Here is a 20,161-nt window from a genome sequence, read left to right on the forward strand (position 1 = left end):
CCAAGAAAACCCCAAATGGAGTCACAGAAATCAGGCATGACTGAAATGACTAAACAACCAACTGCCTTTAGCCTTCTTACCCCTTCTCATCTCTTAGCTTCTGTGACACAGCACTTTCATTGCCTCCTACATCTCTGACTATTCTATCTTTCTTCTTCACTAGCTCCTTTCCTCTTTCCTTCCCTTTCCCTCCCTCCCCCTGCTAACTAGCCTGCTAATATATAGGAGTTATTCATAGTCCTTTTCTTGAGCTTCTTCTGTGCAATTTCACAGGAATTTTCGGGCGAGTAGAAAACAAGACCTTTGGCTGACAACTAGCTGTGAACTTAAATTTAACCCTTAAATTTAAATTGTTATGCCAATAATCAACCAGTCATTAGAAAATCTGCACTCAGTATTTTTAATATCTTTAAGTGATCAGTCCAATATCATTTAAAATTTATTTTTAAAATTTCATTAGGAAGACATTTTTCATTTCATAGTGCACCAATTCACTATGCCAAAGCTTTGTTAGTTTAGTCCTAATCTGAGTCATAAGGGATCTCGTCATCTCCTGAATCACTGGCACTCTTCCTTGCAATACCTTTTCCAGCCAAGTGTTAGTGGGGAGATATAAAAAAAATCTGAGATGCTATGGCTAGTCTTTGATTCTGCAAATCTAAGGGCATTGCTGTAAGCAGCCTAGATCATCATTAATGAATAGTTATTGAACACTCACAAGGCAAATGGCACCAAATTAGGTATTTGGGCAATTATTCTTAATCAATCATTAAATGGTAAATTAAATCAGAGACTCAACAAATCTTTCCTCTTTGCATATTTTCTAATGTCAGATATGAGGCACAGGGGGAGGCAGGGAAAAGCAAAACTAAAAAATCCAAAGATGTCGGATATCCTTTTCCCCACAGGTGGCCAAAATGTGTTCAGGTATTAGGACATTCTCCTGGTCTGTGTGCAAAGCTCTTCTTGAAAAGAGGAATGTGATCCAAAATGAGAATGTAAATCAAAAGCTAAGTTAAGTCAGGAACCTGAGTTTCTCAGGAATTCCAAATCCAAAAGTCTGAGTATGGATCAGGAAAGCAAGAGTTATAATGAGGCTTTCAAGCCAGAGAAGTCTGAATTGAAATCATAAGTCCCGCTACTAAAAGCATTAGTGAAAACCACCTGAAACATTCTGCTTCCTCAAAGCTCCACCCTTTTTATCAAAATAAAGCATCTATTTCGGTTCTGGTGTGTGGGACTGTGAGTATGCTCGTATACATTCTAGTGCCAATCCTTGTCTCCAGTGTGTCAGTGGACAAATGGTAACCTACATTAGGATCAGGCAAAGGCTGAAGGTCTGAATATAGAAGCAAATGCCAGGAATTAGTTATAGGAATACTATCAAGTGTGCAAAGCAATTGTTGGCAATGGCTCTACCAAGGAGAAGCAGTCTTTCTAAGGTTGCTTGTAAGTAACACATAAAATCAGGGGCACTCTGAACCTTTGGCCTAGAGCTCAGATTGGTCCATTATACTTCAGTTACAGAGCTATGTGTGATAGAAAGTAGGACAGCAAGGGAACCAGATAAGACCCCTCCAAATCTAAACAATGCAGGATTGGGGTATTTTGGTGTTTTAGGGCATGCCGCAGATATCTGTGTATTTGTTCCACTGTGTTGTGTATGTCCATGGGTATAGCTTGTGCACTGGGCTCTGAAAGGCAGAGGGATGCCTTGTGTGAATGCATAGAGTAAGAAGAAGGTACTGAGTTCATGGAGCTGCTAGTAATCCATTTTGGTTGTACTGAGACTGAATGAAGGACAATAGTGTGCAATAATATTGAAAGGCTAGGGTGGAGACCAGATTGTGCAAATGTTAAGGTAAGAAGCTTGTATGTTTATCCTGGAGGCAATAAGGAGTCTCTGTAAGCCTTTGAGCGGAGGGTTGACATGATCAGACTTGTCCTTTAGGAAGATTATTTTTGGCAGCTCTGCAGAGGTTGGATTGCAAAAGGAAGAGAGGTTGGAGGCAGAGAGACCACTGATGAAGCTATCACCATCTTCTAGAGAGGAATTGATGAGGCCCTGGAACAAGGTGGCAGCTGTATGAGTGGAGAGAAGGGACGGAGGAGAGACATGTCGAGGTCAAATCAACAAGACTTAGAGAAAATGGACATGAGGGATGACAGGAAGGGAAGGGTAGATGAGGTAGGTCACCCCAGAGGGATCATTCTTTCAGTGTGTATTCTCACTCTCCCTGCTAAAGCTCCTGGCTTTGTCCAACAGGGGATTCTAGTCATAGACTACAGGAGGGGCTTGAGTTGGCTCCAACCTTCACACTCTGCCTGTGAGTCGTTAAAGGGGGTATGCAACTTCCCAAATGTGATCCAGCCCATTATAATCCTCCTATTCAATTTTGGGCCTAGTTTATTGTTCACCAGCAGTGGCTGTTCAAGGTATATGTACTAACAAATATATATCATGGCATGGACAATAGGCCTTCTTTGTCCAATTATATTTTCCCATAATGATAGTCAAGCTGAACTCTACTGAGTAATTATGGATCTAATTTAGGAGGCTATACAGTATTCCAGGGCTTCATGCAGTGAGAGCTAAGTCCTCTACAAACAAACCTTTCTGGGATAGAGAGAGAATCTGTCTTCCACTTGGACACAGCACGGGACATCTTTCATGAGAGGGGCAAACACTTTGGAGGAGTATGCATAATCTTGTTATATGCCTTATTTGGACAGTAATAATCAGAGAATCATCAAAATTACCTCTATCATACATATATGTATATATATATACTTTTAATTTTCTTCATTTATTTGTTTTATTTACTTCACATGTTATTTATCCCACACATATACACACATCTTGGAGGTGCCACTTGAACTAAACTTTGAATGAGACTGGAGATCCCAAGAGGTAGAGGTGAGGAAGAAGTACAGCTTGTTCAAAGGCAAGGAGAGGGGAAATACCTTACAGTATGTGGTTTGGCTAAAGTTTAGTTAAATCATATAGTACATAAAACTGAGTAATATAATAAGGCTGCAAAGATAGATTGGACCTAGGTTACAAAGGGCTTTAAATGCCAAACTGCAATTTGTATTTGATCCTGAAGATAATAGGGAGCCACCAATGGGTGGCTCAATGCCCACAATACAGAAAGTTGTGCTCTCCTTCTGTATATACTGGTATGTAGTACATACAGTGTGGGGCTTGGAGTCAGGAATACTTAGGTTCCAACCATCCCCCTAATGTGATCATCAGCAAGTCACTTAACCTCTCTAAGGTTAACCTCTAAGACTCAGTTTCCTCATCTGTAAAAGCGGAATAATTGCAATTCATAGCTCTGTTTGGCATCCTTTGCAAACTTTTAAACCCTACATAAATGTCATTTATTGTTTGTCCAGCTACTCTTCATATCCTTTTCCTTCATGCCACTAGGAGACATGTGTTTCATGTATTAGAGGACAGAAGTACTGGTTAGATGAATACTAGTTAGAGAAAAACTGGTTAAATGGCTATCACAACAGTACACAAGGATGAGACTGAGTCGTTGTCCTGGGGTTTTAGCAGGAGCAATGGAAAGCAAGTAACATATTCAACATATTCAATGACATATTCAAGTAACATAACAACTACAACGATAGCAAAGGGTATCCCTAAAGTCTGGGCACATAGGAAACCTCGTTAACGTCTCATTAACCATTTCACAAAAGACTCTGTGTTGTTCAGACTTCTTTCTTTGGGGTACTCAATGAAAATCACAGATTCAGCACACTTGATTGAATGCATAAACACATAAAGAATGAATTGCTAAAATTGATGGCAATGTGGAGTTATTGCATCGAGTTCATGAGAATCTTGCAAAGCGCATCAACCTTTGCAACACAGATGATGGAAATCATATTGAAGATGTTATTTGTTAATATTCCAATTAAATAAAATGTTGTTGAAAATTTCATTCACTTCTTGAAAATATGCATTTTTTCCTATGTGTCCAGACTTTATACACCCTGTATACAAGGATGAGGCTGAGTCACTGCCCCGGGGTTTTGGCAGTAGCAAAGGAAAACAAGGTACTGTGGTGGTCAAACTGGTAAAACCTGGCAGCTGAACAGATGTGGGGAATGAGGGAGAGGAAGAGTCAAAGATGGGAAAGGCCATGTGTAAAGAACACTGGATTTGGAGCCAAGGGTCTGGATATGAATCTCAGATCTGCCACTTATTACCCGTGTGACCATGGGTAAGTCACTTAACCTCTCTGATATACATTTTCTTCATCTAGAACGTGAGGCTATTGGACTAGATGGCTTCTATAATTCCTCCCTCACTCTAAATCTATGATCCTCTGATACTTTAATTAGGAAGTCTTGGGTCTGACTGCTAGCCCTATAGATAGATTCACTGTATGACTCAGAACAAATTTACTTCACTTCTCTGGACCTTAATTTCCTCATTTGTACAGTGATGAAGTTGGATGAAAGGACGTTTAAGGTTCCTTCCAGTTCTATTAATCCATAGTTCTATCATTCCGATGTAGTGATTTGTTGGAAGCGAGGTGTCCAGGGATGGTCAAGACCTATGTACAGATTATTCAGACCCAGTGGGACAGGATAGACAATTAAGAAAAGTCCCAGTAGCTGTTTGGAGGGTGTTAAGACAGGTGGCATCAGAGAGTCTGGCAGTAGAAAATAAATAGAGGTCCAGAAGGAAAGTGGATAAACATCCTAGGAGTCTTTAGAGACTGCTGGTGGATGTTTCAGTAAACAGGAGGAGCACTTTGTCAGGGAGTCTGAGTGCAGGCAATAGCAGATGTCTAAGCAGACAGGTAGATCACCAGTGTCATGGGTGTCAGATAGCAGGGAATTGGCCAAAGGGACTAAAGCATACAGAGAGGATTTTAGCACCTGAGAAGACCTGGAGAGACAAGGAATTAAGATGAAGATTCAGGCTCTAGAAAACAAGGCAGGGAGCCAAGTATACTGGGTGGGACCTTGGTCACAAGGAATATGTCACAATCCCAATTACAAGAACCAGGATACAAAGTCAGGGTGGGACCAACAGTGAACTTGACTTGATTTGCAATTAAATTGTGATGTTACGAAAAAGCGAAGTGAGAAAGTGAAAAAGCCAATTGCTTAGACAGGGTCTGGTGAATTGTCTGTACCTGTCAGCACCTCTGGTGTTGATGTATCATTAGAAATATGTCTGATGCAGCATATTTACACTTACTGTCAAGGCACCACTGGTTTCCTGGTCACACGAGCAACAAAGATCACTTGCTAATGGCACTAAGTGCTGTGGGGACAAGTTGACTGTATCTCAGGAGAGACTAAAGGTGGGGCACCCATCTATTCATATAATAGGATTACTTAAGCTCAGAATTGAAAGGGACCTAAAAGGCTAACTAGTCCAACCTATACTTGAACAAGAATCCTTTTTTCAACATACTTGACAAGCAGTTTTACAACCTCTTAAAGATCATTAGCACCTAAGGGCTGGATACCGTGAGACATCAGAACATGGCTCCCACCCAGTTGGTTATCATTTCCACATATCTAAACACCTCAGAGGTCTCTCATTTGTAGGCAAAGTTAAACTTGCCTATTCCCAACCACATTCATATGATGCCAATAATGACAAGTATATTAATGACAGAGTAAGGGTCATTAAATAAGATATAGACTCTTTGGTCCTTGGTATTACATTCCTATCTAAGTACACTGAAGTAATGCCAGCTAGAAATAGCCTTTCAAAAGAGACATTTCAGATATAACAAATGTTTGTGACTTATATCCACATTTTAAGGGTCTCAAAAGAAATTTTGTCATTATAGCTTCTCTTATATATATAACCTAAGGCAGGGATGATCTTATGTATAGGCAGAATAGGCTGTCAACTTCATGGTGTGATTTTATAGACATTCGGAAAGCTTTCTTCCCTCCCCCCATTCCTACATCTTGGTTCCCTGATGCCTGAAACCCTACAATTAGAAATCCATTCTTCTGGTTTAAGATTTTTTGCCCTAAGAAAATAGCCACTTAAAGCATTTTTTTTTCATTTACATCTTAATGTGAAGACGTTTATCTGATTCTTTCCTGACCACAGATTTCCTTAGAAGGGAGGGGAGGAAAGTTAATAGAGCTCTACTTGGAAGATGGAGAATGTGGGGGAGATACTTACTAATTGTGGGGGAGGAGTAGAGAAAAGAGATGCTATGGGGTATGGAAGACAATATTTATACAATTGTGTCTTAAGCTGGATCTGACCTCAGCAAAACCACTTTTTCTAAGCTAAAAGCTAGACTAGAGAATGGTGTGTTGACTAAGAAAAAAAATACAGTAAAATGTAATCTGATGACATAGAATATTTTTCATAGCGTACAATTCTGCTCTGATTCATTTCAAATGCTGAATATATTTCTGTAATGACATTTGGTCTATTAGACGGAAGGTAAAACAAATTTTGTGTTTCCTACAGAATCTAGCATAGTTTTAGTACTTAAAAATTTTAGATTATTGGTAATGATATAGATGGATAATTATTAATTAACAATTAAAGTACACTAATAGTATAGTGATTTGTATTTTGATATTTGTTGCATAATAACCTCTAGATAACCCATATTAATGATTAATGATACAATAATTCCAAATTATAACCCCAAAATGATTTTTCTTTGGAAAGCATTTTTATGCTTATATTTACATTCATATGTATCTGATAACCTAGAAATTCAAATACTTTAAATAAAATCATAAAATCCTGTAACTGAAATCTGACTTCCAACTTTCTCTTTCTGCCCCTTTGTTGACTGAAAGACGTTGTAGACTTGTGTTAAGGGCCAGCTTGCTAACACAGAGTTGGGCTCTCTCTGAAAACTGGGAGTAAAATGCTGTTTCACATCTTCCCTAATGTTATTGGGCTCAAAAGGTCTTGTTCTCAACCTTCTGCTAAACCAGAGAACAAAGATCTTGTTTATTTCAAAAAGCATGATATAGGCAGTTCCCAGTTTATGAATGGGTCATGTAATTCCTCTGCTTAAAGTGGGGAGGGTTACTTCAAAAGTTCATTTACAGGTCAGTTGTGTGGAATTTGGAATAGATTTTCCCATAAAAATAATGTAACAAATGGTGGTTAAGTTCCCCAGACCACCCCCATAAGATCCTATTTAACCCATGATGTAAAAATACCAAATGTTTACAACAAAATAGTAGAAAATAAATTTTCAACACAAAAACAAGTAAAAATTGAGGAAGTGACATATCAAAGATTGGAACAAAGAAAACGCACATGGTGATTGTGAGCTGGCTGCAACATATAACCAACAAGGAACTCTACAGAAAGAACAGGGTAGAGGAGGTCATTAAAGAATTGTATGACAAAAAAGAGAAGATGGACTGGTCACGTGACATGTGTGAGGGATATCAAGTGGACAGCCAGAGTGCACCACTGACCCTCTCTCAATTCTGGAAGAATCTGAGGAAAGCCCCCAGCATTTTGGCCAGACCCTGGGAGGAATTTTCTGATAGGATATAGATGAGAGCTGCAGAAGATGGGCAAATATGCATGGGCTGCAATTTGTACTGTTGGCAGAAACCAATGGGATGAAGACCCATTTAAGTATTTGAACTACCAGTAATCCAGACACTGTATACTGACTGACGGTGAGTCAATTAATCCCTCCGAGTCTCAGTTATTCAGCTGTAATAATGGTAATAATAATATCTGACATTTCTGTAGGTCTTTATTTTATCTTCACAATAACCTTTTGAGGGAGTTGATATTATTAACCTCATTGTACAGCTGAGGAAACTGAGGCTTAGAATCATTAAATGATTTTCTTAGCATCACATCCGAACTCAGGTCTTCCTGATTCCCAAGTCCAGTGATTTATTTACTACATCACATTGTTTCCATGTACTACACTACTTCAGTTGCGTTTATGTATCAGGAGGGCAGAGTTTATAATCTCAAAGAGGATCATAAACATGTCTGAAAGGTTCGGAATCGCCGGATATAAGAAACTCTCAAAGTAGAAGGCAGAAGAATCAAAACATTTATTTAGGCTCAACAGTAACCAACCCATGAACCAGCAACCCCATTTTGATATGTTGATCATAATCTTCCAGGCCCAATAAGTACGCCTTGCAAGAGTAACCAGGAGGCTACAGAGAAGCATGATTGCGTAAAGCAAAATCATGCTTCCCCCTCGATGGTAATAAGATTACCCACTGGCCTGAAGTCTTTGTTCAGCTTCCTCCCGTAGATCAGCTCTGCTACTGGCAGCTCCTGCCTCAGCTGTGTCTGTGGCTGAAACTGACGTAACTGTCGTAACTGCCTCTGTAACTGCCTCTGGCTCCAACTGTCGCTGTAACTGTCGCTGTAATGGCCTGAAGTCTTTGTTCAGCTTTCTCCCGTAGGTTAGCTCTGCTACTGGCAGCTCCTGCTTCAGCTGTGTCTGTCGCTGTGGCTGTAACTGACGTAACTGTCGTAACTGCCTCTGTAACTGTCGTTGTAACTGTCGCTGGCTCCAACCGGAAAAAGGAAGAGAGAGGATCTTCAAGCTGTCCTCTCCCCTCTTATAGAGTTTTTTACATCATCAAGCACCGCCTGAACGACCAGGGCCGATTGGTTCTTGACTTGGCCCCTCCCCCTAGCATAGCCGTTAACACCTCCCCTCAGCCAGCCCCATGACTCCTCACACAGGAAGTTGTCTGCTTCCCTGGAATGCTCCTTGGGCCTCCTGCCCCGGAAGAGCAAGCCACAGTGTCCAGAGAAGCTCAATGAGGTAAGCTGAGTCATTCAAAGAAAACAAAGGCCATTCTGGTTACACTCCACCCCTTGTTATAGGATACATAATCTAATCAGCCATGTATCCTAGAACATACATTGTGATCCAATTACAAAGGAAACTAAAACATATCATTCATTATAAAGCAAAACATATCATTTGGTGACATTCCTAAATATTGGTTTACGATTCAAATGTGATCCACCCCTAGGTCCCAGCAAGATAATCTCTTCAATCAATCATCCCCAAAATAATTATTAATAATTCAAATGTCCACCCCTAAATCCTTGTATCCATTACATAGGATCAATAATATTATAACAATAAAACAACACAGCAAGGATAACACAAAATAAGTAAACAGAACACTATCATCATTTCCACCCCCCTTGAACGATTGGGGCTCAAAATCTTGGGGTGAGGGGTGAAGGTCTCATTTTCCATAGCTTCTTCATGCTGAAATTGGATGTAGAGATGGCCCTGCCCCCAAAAAGTCCCATTCCAGAGGTCATTTCTTTAACGAGCTGGCAGGAATTCCAAGAATGCTACATGCTTAGGCAGTCACCGGAAAGTGCAGGGTGCTTAAGCCTGAAGGAAACAAAACTAGCAACAAGGTTAGCCAAAACAAAGGACAAAAAGAATAGACAAGTATGGACTATAATTCTTCAAATAAAATCATCTCAAGTTTGGTTGAGATTTCAGTTATGCAAAGATCCAACATCAGAGCCAAACTCAGGTGGGAAATGTTTCTTTTCAAAAGGAACATAATGAGGAAGCCAAGAGGATCCCACCCTAGATAGAGACTAGGATTGTCCTCCCAGCCTTTCTCCAGATGTACAAGTTTTCATCCATTAATCACACAAGGTCACCTTCAGTCTGAGTGGCTTGTAGGCTTGCAGGAGCAGTTCTTATTTCCCTATTTCTCGTGTTATCAAGTCCTCTATACATTCTGTATAATTCATTGGTTGGAATTCCATCTATCATTTCAAAACCTACCCCTGCTCTCAATAAAGCAGTAAACATTTCTTTCCTTGTTACTCTCCTTTGGCGCCAAGTTTGCTGGTTATTCACCCTTCTCTCTCGAGGAGATCTATCCCTTCCCCAGTCACCTAAGTCATATAACTGTAAAATCTTATTTATCACTGTTGTAAGACGGCTCCCTACTTCTCCAAGCAATAAATTCAAAATTAGTTGTTTATAAGCAGGGGGAGCTGTCTTAATTATTAAATTCCTATGAGGCAGTTCCATTGAATCATTGTAATATTTGTCTGCAGTTCCTACCATAATGGCAGTCTTCATTACCTCCTCCTTTAGTCTCATGATACAATCTCTAAGTGAATACCAGGGTCTGTGCTCAGTGGGCCACATAGAATCAGTAGCATATCTCTTATTGCATCCCACAGCGGCTAATGCCAACAGAGTAGTCCTGCTATCACCATCTCCTTGCTGATGATGTTCCCTAAAAGCTTGTTGAACTAGAGGATCATGGCTGATACCTATGAATCTCATGCAGTCTGTCCCATCTACTGATATTCCACCGGCCCCTTGATCACTGAGTCTTACCATCCAAGATATCAATGGTTCTCCTATTCTTTGGCTGAATCTACTCAAAATATCTGTGACCTCTTGCGGTGAGAAATCTTCCTGAATTTCCCTTGTAACTGAATCTTCACCTCGGGTTTCTGTCTTCCTCCTTTGTATGGGTCGAGCCCTTGTCTGATCATTTAACCATCTCCTATTCTCTGTGTAAGGCACATCCTGAACCCCAGTAGTGTTTTGTGCCTCAGCCCCTAACATTGTCTCATTCTCTCCCCACTCACTTCCTCTGCCACCATGGCTAGGACGAAGCAGGCAGTCAGGCTCTTTCTGGGCTGGGTTGAAATGCACTCTGGGCTTTTTTGGTCTCCTGTTGCTCTTAGCCACATTAATAGAAAAGTTCTCATTTGAGTCAGTTTGGTCTCCTGCTATCTGAGATTCCCCTTCTTCCTGTGGGGTAGGAGTGCCCCCATGTCTTTCACTTAATCTCAATCTTTCGTATACTAGCCGGTAGGCTGATAACACTATCCAGCTTTGCCTAGATAGTGATGCCCCTGACTGAATCCCAACTTCTCGTAAACACTTTTCCAAATCCCTAGGATCTCCTCTCCGTAGCCTTGGTTCCCAGTTTTCACAGGGTCCAGCTTTTTTAGCCAATTCTTTTGCTAGGGAGGAATAAAATGGATCCTCCCATCCTGGGATATTCATCTCTTCCTCTGAAATTGTTCTGCTTCTAAATAGAGATCTTATACCTAGCGATCCTGTTCGTGACGCCAAATGTATCAGGAGGGCAGAGTTTATAATCTCAAAGAGGATCATAAACATGTCTGAAAGGTTCGGAATCGCCGGATATAAGAAACTCTCAAAGTAGAAGGCAGAAGAATCAAAACATTTATTTAGGCTCAACAGTAACCAACCCATGAACCAGCAACCCCATTTTGATATGTTGATCATAATCTTCCAGGCCCAATAAGTACGCCTTGCAAGAGTAACCAGGAGGCTACAGAGAAGCATGATTGCGTAAAGCAAAATCATGCTTCCCCCTCGATGGTAATAAGATTACCCACTGGCCTGAAGTCTTTGTTCAGCTTCCTCCCGTAGATCAGCTCTGCTACTGGCAGCTCCTGCCTCAGCTGTGTCTGTGGCTGAAACTGACGTAACTGTCGTAACTGCCTCTGTAACTGCCTCTGGCTCCAACTGTCGCTGTAACTGTCGCTGTAATGGCCTGAAGTCTTTGTTCAGCTTTCTCCCGTAGGTTAGCTCTGCTACTGGCAGCTCCTGCTTCAGCTGTGTCTGTCGCTGTGGCTGTAACTGACGTAACTGTCGTAACTGCCTCTGTAACTGTCGTTGTAACTGTCGCTGGCTCCAACCGGAAAAAGGAAGAGAGAGGATCTTCAAGCTGTCCTCTCCCCTCTTATAGAGTTTTTTACATCATCAAGCACCGCCTGAACGACCAGGGCCGATTGGTTCTTGACTTGGCCCCTCCCCCTAGCATAGCCGTTAACACCTCCCCTCAGCCAGCCCCATGACTCCTCACACAGGAAGTTGTCTGCTTCCCTGGAATGCTCCTTGGGCCTCCTGCCCCGGAAGAGCAAGCCACAGTGTCCAGAGAAGCTCAATGAGGTAAGCTGAGTCATTCAAAGAAAACAAAGGCCATTCTGGTTACAGTTTATCAAATGAGATGAATAATACTTGTACATGCTTATTACAAGTCTAATGGGGGCATATCCAAGGAAAGGAATATACCTCCCATAAGGCACTATGCCTCAAAGATGGGCCTGATTTAAATATCTAGGAGCTTTAATTTTCATGAATTACTATATTCTTGGCACATAATAAGCATTTAATAGCACCTTAAGGTTTACAAAACTCTTTACCCATGTCATCTCATTGATCTCCACAATAGCCTTGGGAAGTAGATGCTATTTTTAGCATCTCCTTTTGACAGATGAAGAAACTGGTGTTGGGAAAGGTAAGGTGATTTGCCCACAGTCACATGGCTAATAAGTTTCTAAAACAGGATTTGAACTCAGGTCTTCCTCTCTCCCAGTCCATCACCCTATTAACTGAGCTACTTAGCTAACATGGTCCTCTGTCTCTATACACAGCAGTCTTTCTGCTATATCATGCAGCCTCCCATTCACAGTGAACAGATTCAAATACTGTATAAGTGAATCTTGCTTCCCATCCATCTTTGCAACCATGCAAGGGACATTTGCTATGTACTTTCTTACACCAAAGCAAGAGCATCAGAGTAGATTGTGTCCCACACTACTGGGTTGAGAACCCAATCTCTGAATGTGTATTGGTGACTGGTTTCCCCATTCTTTTGCTAATTACCTCATACTAATTAAATGTTACTTTTAAAATGTATCTTCCATGGCACATGATGTCAGACTCAGTTCTCTTTCTTATTTACTATTTGTTATAAAGGATAGCTTGCTGGAGAGGAAAAAAATTATATATTTGAAAATAAAAGTGATGTGAAAACAAAATATATTAATAAAATCATTTTTAAATGTACTTTTCGTATCTGATCTACTAACCTATTACACATCAAGTCTGAGATTATCTTGGAGCCAGGGTTCTTAACCTTTATTGTGTCATGAACTCCTTTAGCAGTCTAGTAAAACCTATGGACCTCTTCTCAGGATAATACTAGGATTTCTCAGGAAAATACCTAGGATTCCAAGGGAAACCAAAGATTAGGTTTTTTTAAAATTTCCCAATTTATTGTTAACATTCCTTTTTTTAAATTTTGAGTTCCAAAATTTCTCCCTCCACCAGCCCCTCCCCTACCCAATGAGAAGGCAAGCAATATGATATAAATTATACATTTGAAATAACATAAAACATTTCCATATTAGCCATGTCACAAAAAAGCAAGAAAAAATAAAGTGACAAAATTATGCTTCAGTTTTCATTGAGACTTTATCAGTTCTCTTTCTAGAGGGGAATAGCATTTTTCATCATTAGTCCTTGGGAATTGTCTTAGATCATTGTACTGATCAGAGTAGCTAAGTCTTTCACAGTTGATCATCATTACAATATTGATGTTACTATGTACAATGATCTCCTGGTTCTGCTCACTTCATTTTGTATCCATTCATAGCATAGGTCTTCCCAGGTTTTTTAGAAACCATTCCCCAAGTCATTTCTTATAGTACAATACTATTTCAACACAATCATATACCACAACTTGTTCAGACATTCCCCAATTGATGGGCATCTCCTCAATTTCCAGTTCTTTGCTACTACAAAAAGAGCTGCTATAAACATTTTTGTACATACGTCTTTTTCCTTTTTCTCTGATCTCTGGGATACAGACCTAGAGTATACACAGTTTTATAGCTTTTTGACTATAGTTTCCCAGGATGGTTGTACCACTTCGTAACTCTACCAACAACCTTTTTTTGCTACACCCTGTCCAATATTTGTTATTTCTGACACGTGTGAAGTGATACCTCAGAGTTGTTTTAATTTGTATTTCTCTAATCAATAATGATTAAGATAATTTTTTCATATGACTATAGGTAGCTTTGATTTCTTCTTCTAAAAACTGTTTGTCCTTTGACAATTTATCAATTGGGGAATGGCTTTTATACTTATAAATTTGACTCAGTTCTCATATTTATTTGAGAAATGAGGCCTTTATCAAAGAAACTTACTGTAAAATTTTCTGATGTTACTTTATTGTCTATGGTACCTTTTAGTAAAATGTAGTTTTCCTAATTATCTCTTTCACATAGCTCTATTTTTGCTTTTGCTTTGTTTTAGATCATGATTTCTGTTCCTGCCTTTTTAAGTTCAGCTGAAGCATAATAATTCTGCCCCAGTCCTTTATTTTTACTCTATGTATGTCTTTCTAGTCTTTCTAATCCCATTCTGCTATCTGCTTTTGTTTTATGGGTGAGTTCAGCCCATTCACATTCATAGTTATGATTACCGTGTATTTCCTTCGGTTCTGTTTTCTTCTACTTATTCTTTTCTCTTTCTTTTTCAAGCCTATTCCTTCTTAAAAGTCTGTTTTGCTTCTGATCATAGCCTCCCTTGATCTGCCCTCCCTTTTATCATACACATACCCCTTTTCTCTTATCCCCTTCCTCTCCTACTTTCCTGTTGGGTAAAAGAGATTTCTATACCCAAATGCGTGTGTGTGTTCTATACCCAAATGTGTATGTGTGTGTTTATATTTCCCTCTTTGAAACAAACCCAATGAGCATGAAGTTCGAATATTGCCTATCATACCACGCCGCCCCTCCCCCCATTTCCCTTTCCACTGGAAAAGTATTTCCTTGTGCACCTCTTTCATGTGAGATAATTTTCCCCATTCTGCCTCTCCCTTCCCCCTTCTCCTGGTGGGTCACTCTTTTTCATCTCCTCAATTTTTTTTTTTTGAGATCATCCCAACGTAATCAACTCACACCTTCTTTCTATATAGACTGCTTCTAACTGCCATAATAATGATAAAGTTCTTGGAAGTTACATGTATCATCTTTCCATATAGAAATGTGAACAGTTTAACTTAACTGAATCCCTTCTAATTTCTCTTTCATGTTTACCTTTTCACATTTTTCTCAATTCTTGTATTTAATGTCAGATTTTCTATTCAGCTCTGGTCTTTTTATAAGGAATGTTTTAAAGTCTTCCATTTTATTAAAAATCCATTATCTCCCCCCACCATCACTCGCCCCAAAGATTATACTGAGTTTTGCTATAATGTTCCTGAGGAGTTTTTATTTTGGGATCTCTCTCAGAAGGTAACCGTTGGAGTCTTTCAATTTCAATTTTACCCTATGAATCCTGTGAAACCTGGACAGTACACCAGCAGCATGCCATCAAACTGAACTGCTTCCATTTGAATTGTCTTAGGAAGATCACCTGGGAAGATAAGGTACTGGACACTGAGGTCTTTTCTCAAGCTAAACTGCCATGCATTCAAAGTCTACTGCAGAGAATGCAATTCTCATGGGCTGGCTACATTATCTTTATAATTTCTTGAAATCTGATGTGTAGTCTCTTTTTTTAAGGGTAGTGAAAATAAAGATGTAATTTTTCTTTTCAACCAAATTCACGGAACCCCCTGAAATCTATTCACAAATGTTATGAACCTTTGCCTTAGAGGCTCCTGGTAGAGTTAGGTTGGAGGATGGAACCATATCTGTGTGATACCTTATCAGTAAATGTACTTCACATGGAAACTAATAGTTTGGGTCAGATGAGAGTAGAAGGGAACACAGACCAGAGGAGGATAGCACTTTGCAAACCATTAGACATTGTGTAGATGTAAGATGTTATTCTTATCATCATTATTTTTGATGTTATAGTTCTTAAACAAGGTCCTCTAGGTCCTCAAGGGCAGCCCTTTGACTGAATCCAAACTTCACAGAACAAATCCCCTTAATAAAAGGATTTATTCTGTAAAACTTAGACTCAGTCAAAAGCTGCACCCAAGGACATACATGGCCACCTGTGGCCTCCAGGCTGCAGGCTTCTGCCCCTTTATTCCCTCCTTCCCCAACCTAGCTGAGGCAAATTTTCATAGAGAATAAGAGTATGTAAGTCAATGGAATAATTTGCTGCATTGGTCTTACACATAGTTGGCAGTCAAGAAATGTTTTCTGAATTGAATTAAATTAGCCTTTTCCCTAGAGTATTTGGATACATTTAAATAATACTCCTTGTTATAAATTGTCTTCAATTCAATCATCTTTATTGCACACCTACTATGCACAAGGCATTGTGTGAGGGGCTAATGAGGATAAAAATATGAGCAGATTGCTAGTTCTGATTTTAAGAACCTTATAATTTATAAAAGGAAATGAGATAGATGTAATTAAGTAAAAGATAAAGCCAAGTGTGGCAAGCGGGAAACCCTCAATATCTGATTTCTCTCTTCCTACTGCTGACCATGACTGGAAAAAATCAAGAAATCAAGCTGATTTCACACAGTATAAATTTATGGCACATAACCTCAGCTGGGGTACCAGCTGCTGCTTAATAATTCTTTTACTCAAACCTTACCAAGTGTCTATCTCATTCTCCACAGGGCCTGTTACAAACCTTTTCTTCTTTCTCCTTACTTCCAATTGTCCCTTAGCCCTTCACATTAAGAGTGGATGAACTATATCAGATTAATCCCATCATTCCTGAATTCTCTCAATGAACTCCAGACCCACATCCCGCATTGCCCACAGTACATCTCCACCTGGATATCCCACTGACACTTCCAATTTAACATACCAAAAGTTAATTTATTAACTCTCCCCTCTAAATCTACTCCTCCCTCTGACTTCATTATTCCTATCTGTGGCATCCCAATTCATCCTCATTTCCCATGTTCAGGAGCCTTTGAGTTATTTTTAACTTTTCTGTCTTTCTCACCTTTCACAGTCAATCAGTTACCAAATTATATTGATTCTACCTCTGCAATACCTCTTGCATCTGTCCCCTTATCTCTGTTCCCAATGCCATTATAATTATAGTTCCCATTATAATTCAGGCTCCTATTACCATCTCCTTATAGTATTGCAATAGCCTCCTGAGAGGTCTCCTCACTCTATTTTCCCCCCTCTGATTATCTTCCAGGCTTATGAATACAGTTGGCCACATTATTCCTCTGATCTGGATCATTAGTGGCTCCTATAGACTGCTGGGTAAATTTAAAGCTTCCTTACTTGGCATCAAAGACTTTTACTGACTAGCACCACAATATTTGGTGTGTATGGGGTGTTCAAGGAGGACTAGCACCTCTAGGGTGAGGGCTGCCAAGCCCTTTTCAGAGCTACTTATCCACCTTTGGTGTCCACCTGCCTCCCAACTCTCACTTGTGTCTCCAAGAGACTGTAGCATGTGCAGTCACCACAACCTGAAAAACTGTCTAGGCAGATAGACTGAACCAGGTTGAAGTAACTGACTGGCCTCAAACCTGTAGGTGACTTAGGGGGATATCTCCTCCAAGCATTTGAAGACTTCTCTCAGTGAGATGGGTAGATGAGAACCGTTTGTTCCAAAGGTCATAAAGGTGGTTGAAGCAGGTGCTGGGAAGAGCTTTGAGCTTGATCAGACATCAAAGATGCCAAGGTCATCTGCTGCATCCCAGGCCATGATCAGTTGTTTTAACTTTTGTCTTGTCTCTGGACTGTGACGACTCTAGAACAGAGAGTGAGGCTGATGACTTTGTGCAACTCTGCTTCACTTAAATTAAATCTAAATAATGAGCAAATCAAGACATCACCCCACGATGTCACTGATCCTTTTGCAAAATGAAGGATGAACAATAATATTTTCAAGACTTCTATTACCCTCCTCTGTTCCAGCTAAAGAGAAAACGCTCTGTCCCCTGAACTTGCACTGCAATCACCTATTACTGTCTTGTTCATGCTGTTCCCTTTGCCTGAAATGCCATCCTCCCTCCCTTTTGCCTAATGAATTTCTATCCATCTTTTAGAACTCAGGTTAAATAGCATCTCCCCTAAAACCTTCCATTATCTCCTTGTCAGCAATGACCTTCCCTCTTGGACTTTCCATACAACTTTGTTTTGTAACTCTAAGCCTCTATCATTTGATATTCTGTATTATAGTTATCTACTTGTATCTTATCCCACTATTGGACATTAAGCTCCACAAAAACAAGAGTCATGTTTTAGCTAAATTGTATCTCTTCTCCAATACCTAGCACAGTGATCTCTGCATGTAGGTACTTACTAAGAATTTGTTGAATGGATGAAGTATGCAAGAAAATACAAAACAAAGGGTCACGAGTTCAGAATACTGACTTCAAATGAATGATTTAATGAAATTTAACTACTAAGATTACTTTATGGAGTTTTGTTTATATGTAGGCATTCTTATTAGTTAATATTTTGTTTTGGAGGACTACTCATACATACTTCAATTAATGAGGTGATGACGAAAAAAGTGCAACTTACCTTAATTTATGGTAGTGACCAGATTTAGTCAATGTGATATATGAGGTTGATTAAGTTACTTCTAATTAGTTAAACTGCTAAATTGTCTCACAGTGTAGACATCAATACTTAAGTGAATCTGTGATCTCACTGATGTGGGTAGTCTTTCCAGTGGTGTAAATTGCAGCTATCCACACCTTTTCATCCTGTACAATTCCTGTCCATGTCCTCTTGTAAATCTTCCAAAGGGAATCCACCCTAAGTGCTAATGGGCTTCTTCTATTTCTTTTTACATGCATGGAAACAAATGGAGTACATGTGACTGACATACTTCCTTACCTAGTTGTATACCAAGGACTATAGGATTAGAAACTTAGGTATGCAAAGGGATTTCATAGTCCATCTTCATGCTGATTACCTGGCATAATTCTTCATTGATTATGTGCTGTAGCATCCTTATGTCCACTCAATCTCTTCAATCTGATTCAATATGATACAGCAAGCATTAATTGTGTATTGCTCCTTCATTGCTCTTTGGGTGACCTGCAACTCCATTTCTTTGAAGATTGTAGCATTCCATGTTTTGCAGCCTTACAACATTATTGAAAGAATATTGATGATGGACTTTAATTTCAGGGAGAATCTTTGGGTTTATAAACATCACTCCACAATCTCCCATAGGCAACCTAACCTGCTCTCCTCTTCTTTATTTAGTTCAAGGCCTGGCACACTGTATATATGCAATGTTTGTCTGGTACTGAAGGACCAGCTCTTTGGGCTGTCCATCCCATGCAAATTATAGCCTAAATAATAGACATTCTTTCCTTGGTTTTTCCTTGTGTGGATCGTTAGGCTGAACTTTTTGAATGATTATAAATTTTATTTTGAAACTTGTTTTTTTCAGAGCTTGATGCGATCACAGCAATGTCATCTGTAAATGAGAACTTATGGAAAACCTCATCATCTATAGGGAATGCTTTTTCCATTTGGACTGTGTACAAGATATGTTCATCACAGTTGACAAACCCCTTTGGGGAGTATGCATCTCCCTCAGTTCATATTTATAATTAGGGATTCATTGAACCAGTTATTTCATCTGTCAAGGAATCTTGAGATATGTATAGAATACACCTTATTGGAGGAGAGTGTTTAAGGAAGTATTTCGCTTCATTGAATAAGATTTTTTAAAAAGTTGATAAACCACAAGGACCACGGGCTCTTGCATTTGCTGTAGCTTTTAGTCAATTGAGTGACTAGAGTAGTATAATCTGCCTTAGAATATTATTGGCAAAAACTATCTGACTATTTAGTAGTTAGTAATATACTATCATTAAGTATATCCTTGATTCATCTAAGCATTACTCTCCTAAAGACCTTATAGAGATGGGAAAGTAGTTATATGGGTGAGCAGACATTTTCTTGTTTTGCTTTTTGAGGAAGTAACAACATCCATGATTTTTTCCCCCAAAACATGAAGTATTTTCTTTCCAAGGCATTTTGAGAATGGAATGATTATATTTAAATGAATTCTGCTAGAGTACACTTTTCCTTCTTATTGTACAACTTAAATATTGGACTATTGGAATCAAAGGATGTTTGCTCTTTTCCATCACATCTAGTATGCATTAAAAATGCAAACCTACCTTGATATTTCTAAAATTATTTTTTTTTCCTGTGAAACTGTGGCCATCTATTTTTGGGTCTAATAACCTGTGTTCTTATGGCCTGATAACCAGCTAGTTAAAAATAATTTGATATCATCTTTGTGATAGAAAAAAAAGTCTCCCCTAGATCTCTGAAGACAAAGCTGTTATTAAACAACCTTAGATTCTCTGATTTCCAAAGGAACTTATTTGTACACAAGAAAAATAAAATATTAAGGCAGAGTGAAATCAGCTTGTAATTTAGAATCATCATAATGATTATGAT

The sequence above is a fragment of the Trichosurus vulpecula genome, chromosome 1 (assembly GCF_011100635.1).
Source record: "Trichosurus vulpecula isolate mTriVul1 chromosome 1, mTriVul1.pri, whole genome shotgun sequence".
NCBI lineage: Eukaryota > Metazoa > Chordata > Mammalia > Diprotodontia > Phalangeridae > Trichosurus > Trichosurus vulpecula.